Raw genomic sequence first — 6,303 nt, forward strand, 5'->3', positions numbered from 1 at the left:
GGTCAAAAACACCAATGATAGCTTTTGTTGGAGAGAATGTGGAGTAAGGGGAACACTCCTCCATTGCTGGTGGGAGTACAAATTTGTACAACCACTTTGGAAATCAGCATGGCAGTGTCTCAGAAAATTAAGAATCAGTCTATCTCAGGACCCAGCAATATCACTCTTGGGCAAATACCCAAAGAATGTAACTCACACCACAAGGACATTTGCTCAGCTATGTTCATAGCAGCATTATTTGTCATAGCCAGAACCTGGAAACAACCTAGTTGTCCCGCAAATGAAGAATGAATAATGAAAATTTGGTACATTTATACAATGGAGTACTACTCCGCAGCCATTTTCTTCTAAACCACAATTCTTAGCAAAATTAATGGTTAAGATTTTAAGAATTTTGAACAACATAATTAAAACAATTACACTAATGATATTATTCTGAATAATATATGGTGAGAGTAATTGAAATTTCCAATTTATATTTAACCTTATTGATTCAGCTTTTTAAAATATTTACTTAGACAAATATAAAGAATAGAATCTTGAGTTTTTTTAGTCTTTCTAAAGAATAAAAACTACATAAAGAAATTAAATGTGCATATTTTCTTCTCTCAGAAAATTTTCTTAAAGTGCTATAAAAAATAGAAATATACATAATAAGTAAACTGAATTGTCTTCAACCAAATTGTCATTACTTTGGCATTTATGAGTCTATATTTTTAACAATGCTACACTGTACAGTCCTTTTAAGCTCTTTCACTAAATTATATACATTATGCATTTCTATGTAATTTCATATTTCTCTATAACATTATTTGTTCCTTATGTATTGCTAATTGACTTGGTATTAAATATAAATACTTTCTATTAGTTGAACATTTTCTGTTTTCGGCTATGGTGTGCAAGTTGCTAGGATACTTAGGAGATGAAATCTTTATTGACACTCATGATTACATCTCAGCATTTACTTTTAATATGAATTTGCCTTGGATCCATTTTATCATCTTTTGTCATGATAATAGGATAGTTTTTTGGAACCTGGACTACAGAACCTAGTTCCTAGTTCCATCCCTTAGTAGTAATTTTGTTTGCAAAAATGATAGATTTATATGTGTACCATTTTTATTGTATACCTAACATTTGCAGCAGTCCCTGTATCAAATCTGTGAGGGGGATAAAGTGGACGAATATGTACAGTAGCTTCGAAGAGTGCTTGACACACTGTGATGAGTTACTTCTAGTTTGTACTGAAAAATTACACTTCTACAAACTATATCTTTTATAATTTTTTAAGAAGGCTTATAGAAATTCCTATTTATACAGAACTGTCATTTTATTTTTAAGAGCCCATTTGAAAATTTAAAATGCTGTTCTGTTATTGTATGTGACAGCCATTTATTCTTCTAACAAGAATAACTGTTCTAAATTCATGGATGAGTTTCTGGTTAAGACAACTAATCTTATCAACTTGATCCATGTGAGAGGAGAGAACCTCAGTTGAGGAATAGCCTCAATCTGATTGGCATGTGGACCCATCCATGGAGTATCCTATGAAAGGCTAATTGGTGTAGGTATGCCAGGCCCACTGCAAGCGTTCCATTTCTAGGTAACTGGGTTTGGGCTTTTAAGAAAGGAAGTAGAGCAAATGAAAAGCCAGATATTAAGCAGCATTCCTCCATGGTGTCTGCTGTGGTTCCTGCTTTGAATTCCTGCCGTGCCTCACCTTGAGGATGGGATGGGCTACAATCAGTGTTGTTGGAGGCTGCTAGTTCATTCCCAGCTGCTCAGCCCTGAAATAATCACACAGAAACTATATTATTTGCAATACTGATTGGCCTATTAGCTTATGCATATTTCTAGCTCATTCTTATCTATTAAATTAATTCATTTCTAATATTTTATATTTTACCATGAGGCTCGTGGCCTACCAGCAAAGTTCCAGCTGGCATCTTGTGTCATTGTTCTTTGGTGGCTCCAGGGCCTCTTTTGACTACACCTTTTTTCTCCCAGCATTCAGTTTAGTTTTCCCTGACTAGCTCTATTCTACCCTATCACGGGCCAAGCTAGATTATTTATTCATTAACTAATAAAAGCAACACATATACAGAAGAAATTCCCACAACATTTCCCCATTTCTGTATAAATAAAAAGAAAGGTTTTAACTTTAACATAGTAAAATCACATAAAAAAACAGGTATCAAGGAAGAATTACAGTTACAATATTTATATCTACTTTATCTTTTATCATAACTAAGGAAAACTACAATAATAACTATCTATTCTTTAACTCCATCAAAAATCTCAGAAGGATATATTACCTAAGTAAACAGGAAGTGCATTGTAAACAATTTGCAAAACTCTAAAAATGACAGCAACATCTCACTGCCTGGACAGTCACCCAAAGTTTTTCTGTATCATTGAGGCATCCGTCTCAGCCTATAGTCACATAGTATCCTGCAGAATTTTTCACGAAGCAGGAAATTTCAAAGACAGTTCCACCTATATTGGCAGTTTGTCAGTCACTTTCTTCTCTGTCCTGAAGAATGTTATGCAGACTCTCATGAATCAGGAACCCTAAAGGACTGTCTCACCTTCTTTAAGCAGCTTCAGTAGTCATTTTCTCTGTGGGTCCTGCATGTCCAGTTCATACAGCATAACATCAAGCACTCCAGGCAAGAGCAGTTTCTTGCCCAAATGGCTAACCAACTCCATAAGGAGCCTCTTCGATGCCCATCATCCTCTTGAGGTAGATTGGTGTTGCCAGGAGCAGATGTGTCTCACTGTTATGAGAAGTCCTAAGTTCTTAAAACATTTTAAATGCCATGTTATGAAGGTCTCTGAAAGATTTCAATAATTCCTATCCATCTGAAATATATTTCTGCACATCTAGAAAACCTAACATGACTACAAGTTTGACTATTATAGAAATTATCTATTAACCTATATTTCATAATTATATATTACATTTTTAATGAGCTGTGCAAACACAATACCTCAATCAAGAACAGAATGAATATATATATATATATATATATATATATATATATATATATATAATTGATCTTAAATTTGTATCAATTGCCGGGCAGTGGTGGCACATGCCTTTAATCCCAGCACTTAGGAGGCAGAGGTAGGCAGATTTCTGTGAGTTTGAGACCAGCCTGGTCTATGTGGTGAGTTCCAGGACAGGCTCCAAAGCCACAGAGAAACCCTGTCTCAAAAAACAAAACAAAACAAAAACCAATTTGTATCAATAAACCAAGATTCATACCAATGGAAATATCTATAGAATATCCCCCTTTAAATGTAAACAAACATTTATAAACAATATTTGGGAATTTGGGTGTAGTTCTCTCCCAAATGCTTCCTATTTTTTGTTGGGCAAAGTAATTTTTGAGGCTGTTCATGGTGACCTTTCAGGGAGACTTAATCAAACCACATTTGTCTAGAAGGATTCCACAGGTTTTCATCATCTGTGGAAACAAAGATAAACCTCTTTTCCAAAGTAACACATCCTTAGACACAAATTTTGAAGACAAGATACCTTTAAAATACATATGTTGGTTACTTAGCTCCTTCACATTCAAAAAATTTAAAGAAAACACAATAATATACATAATGTAAGTTATAAGACTTAATAAGAAGCCTGAGCTAATAGGCCAACCAGTTTATAATTAATGCAGACCTCTGTGTGTTTCTTTGAGTCTGAACAGTTGTGGGACTGGTGGGATAGAAACCTCTGTTAACAAATGGTGCCAACGTGGACAACTATATCCACATAAAACCTGAGAGAACTTGGGAAGTAATTCTAGAAACAAAAGAACAGAGATACAAACAACTTCTTGGTAGCAGCATTTTCTTGTGTGGGCCCTGTTTGCTAGAGACAAGTGCATCTCATTTAAGAGAGGCTTCCTGACTCAGCTTTAGCTGCAAAAAAACTTGCAGCTCTATTAAGAGGCCCTACCACCAAACACTTAAATGGTGTTTATGAATAGGTGAGAACATGCTTCTTGGTGGTGGCAGAGACCTTGAAACTCCATAGAGTTGCGGCGTTAAACATGGCTCCAGCCAGTACCTCTGCCATGAGGCTAGACTTTCAGAAAACTAAGGAATGGGGTGGATCCAGCCATCAAAGTCACAACTTTAATCCTAGCCATATTGCTTAGCAAATTACTCATATGGTCAGAAAAAGAGGTATACAGTAAAGATAAATTCAGATGAAAAAAACTTCCAAATGGTTTACAATGTGTTTAAAAATATATGTAGGAAGAGAAAAGATAAAGGATAAAGTCTGAGAGAGAGAAAGAGAGAGAGAGAGAGAGAGAGAGAGAGAGAGAGAGAGAGAGAGAAGCTGGGTGTAGTGGCACATACCTTTAATTTTAGCCCTTGGGAGGCAGAGGCAGGCAGATCTCTGTGAGTTCATGGACAGCCTGGTCTACAGAGTAAGTTCCAGGACAGCCAAAGAGCCAAAGATACCCAGAGAGCAATCTTGTCTCAAAAAACCCAAAAATTATAAATAGAAATAAAAGAAATAGAGTTTAAAATAAAAGCCACATAAAGATGGAAAATACACAGAAAGTCTGGATACCATACATTATTGTCTTTGAATTCTATGACTGCTAAGGAAGGAACAACCACTGTTAAAAGACGTTTGATTATAAATGCTGCTGGATTAATACAACATATATATTTTGAAAATGCTTTGACTTCAAAATCTAAGTCAAGAGATATATTACTTTGGAGAAGAGGTTTTGCTTTTGTTTCCACAGGAAATGAGAGGCTGTGGATTCATTCTGGGTTAAGAAAAATCAGGTTTGATCAAGGAAGACTCCCTGAGAGATCTCTGATATGAGCAGATGGCCAAGATGTCTAAGTTCTGCATCCAGAACAGCCTCAAGACTACTGACTAAACCTCACAGAATATTCCAGTCAGGACTTGACCATAATCCTAAATTTTCTTTAGGTCCCCATAAGATTATAAGTGCCCCCCAATCAACAGGAAGTTGCCTAGAAAACTATGCCCACATTCCAAACAAATGGATTATGAATGTTTGCCTTTGTTTAGAATGTTGTTTACAAGTTGCTATGGTCAGGAAAAACGCTAAACAAAGTAGATTATATTCAGAGTTCTTGTTTTGAAGAAAAGGGGGCGGGGGAAACACTGTGGAAAAATGGTCTTGTACCAGTCAGAAAATACAGGTGGGACAACCAGGCAGAAAGCAGAGGCAGGACAATGGGAACAGAATTCTGGCAAGAGGAATCAGTTTATAGTTAATGTAGGCCTCTGTGTGTTTCTTTGGGACTGAACGATGTGGGACTGGGCGAGTCAGTAACTTCTGTCAAGAAACCAGTTTGTTCCTCAGATTGCTTTTGGTCATGTTTATTAGAGTAATACTGCTATATACTTGTTCTTTTATTAATTGTCAATGTATTAATCGCTGTTAAATAAAAATTTAAAACCCATTTATATTAATTTAGGTAGTTCATATACCACAAATAATCTCAGTTATAAGTTATTTTTATTTAATTTGTATGTGAATTTTTGTGTTTAACTAATTTCCTCATTGCTTATGCCAAAGTGACAAACATTTCTTAGACACTGTGCTCAGACTGTGTCTTCTTATTGAAGAATTTTCTTTAACATTTTGTGTGGCGCAGATATTCTGAGGAAAATGCTTTATTACTTGATTCAAACAGTCTTACATTTTATTTTCACTTCTGTGGGACATATTTGATGGGACAAATTCTAGGTTGACCCCTTTTTATTATTATAACAACCAGTCCACTACTTTCTGAGTTACATAGATTTTGCTGTTATACTTTTTCCTCTTTATGTAATATGCTTAATTTCAGCCTTGGTTTTGAAAAACTTATATTGATATTTTATTTTTAGTATCTATATTATTTTGGCATATATTCTGCTTGTGTTTCTCTGAGCATCTGGAGTCTTCTTTTGAAATATTTATTTTTAGAAAGTTCATGGTCAATGTCCTCCAGACATTTCTTCTGTTCCACTAACTTTTTCCTTCTGGTCTCATTCAATGTATATTAAAGTATATATTATTCAGGAGCCTTTGTGAGGTATATTTTTGTGTGTGGATCTTTTTTAGTTTAAATATTAACAAAATAACTCACACAGGCTTATTCTACTTTACTGATTCTTTTATTGTGACTAATAACTTACTGAAAACCCATCAAAAAAATCCTTTTGGTTTTTAAAAGAAAGTGTTTAAAAATACAGAGTGCTTTAAAAAATTTCATGGCATCTTACACAGGAACCATGGTACTCTTCTTATAATACCAAAT

The sequence above is a fragment of the Chionomys nivalis genome, chromosome 12, assembly GCF_950005125.1.
Source record: "Chionomys nivalis chromosome 12, mChiNiv1.1, whole genome shotgun sequence".
Taxonomy (NCBI): Eukaryota; Metazoa; Chordata; class Mammalia; order Rodentia; family Cricetidae; genus Chionomys; species Chionomys nivalis.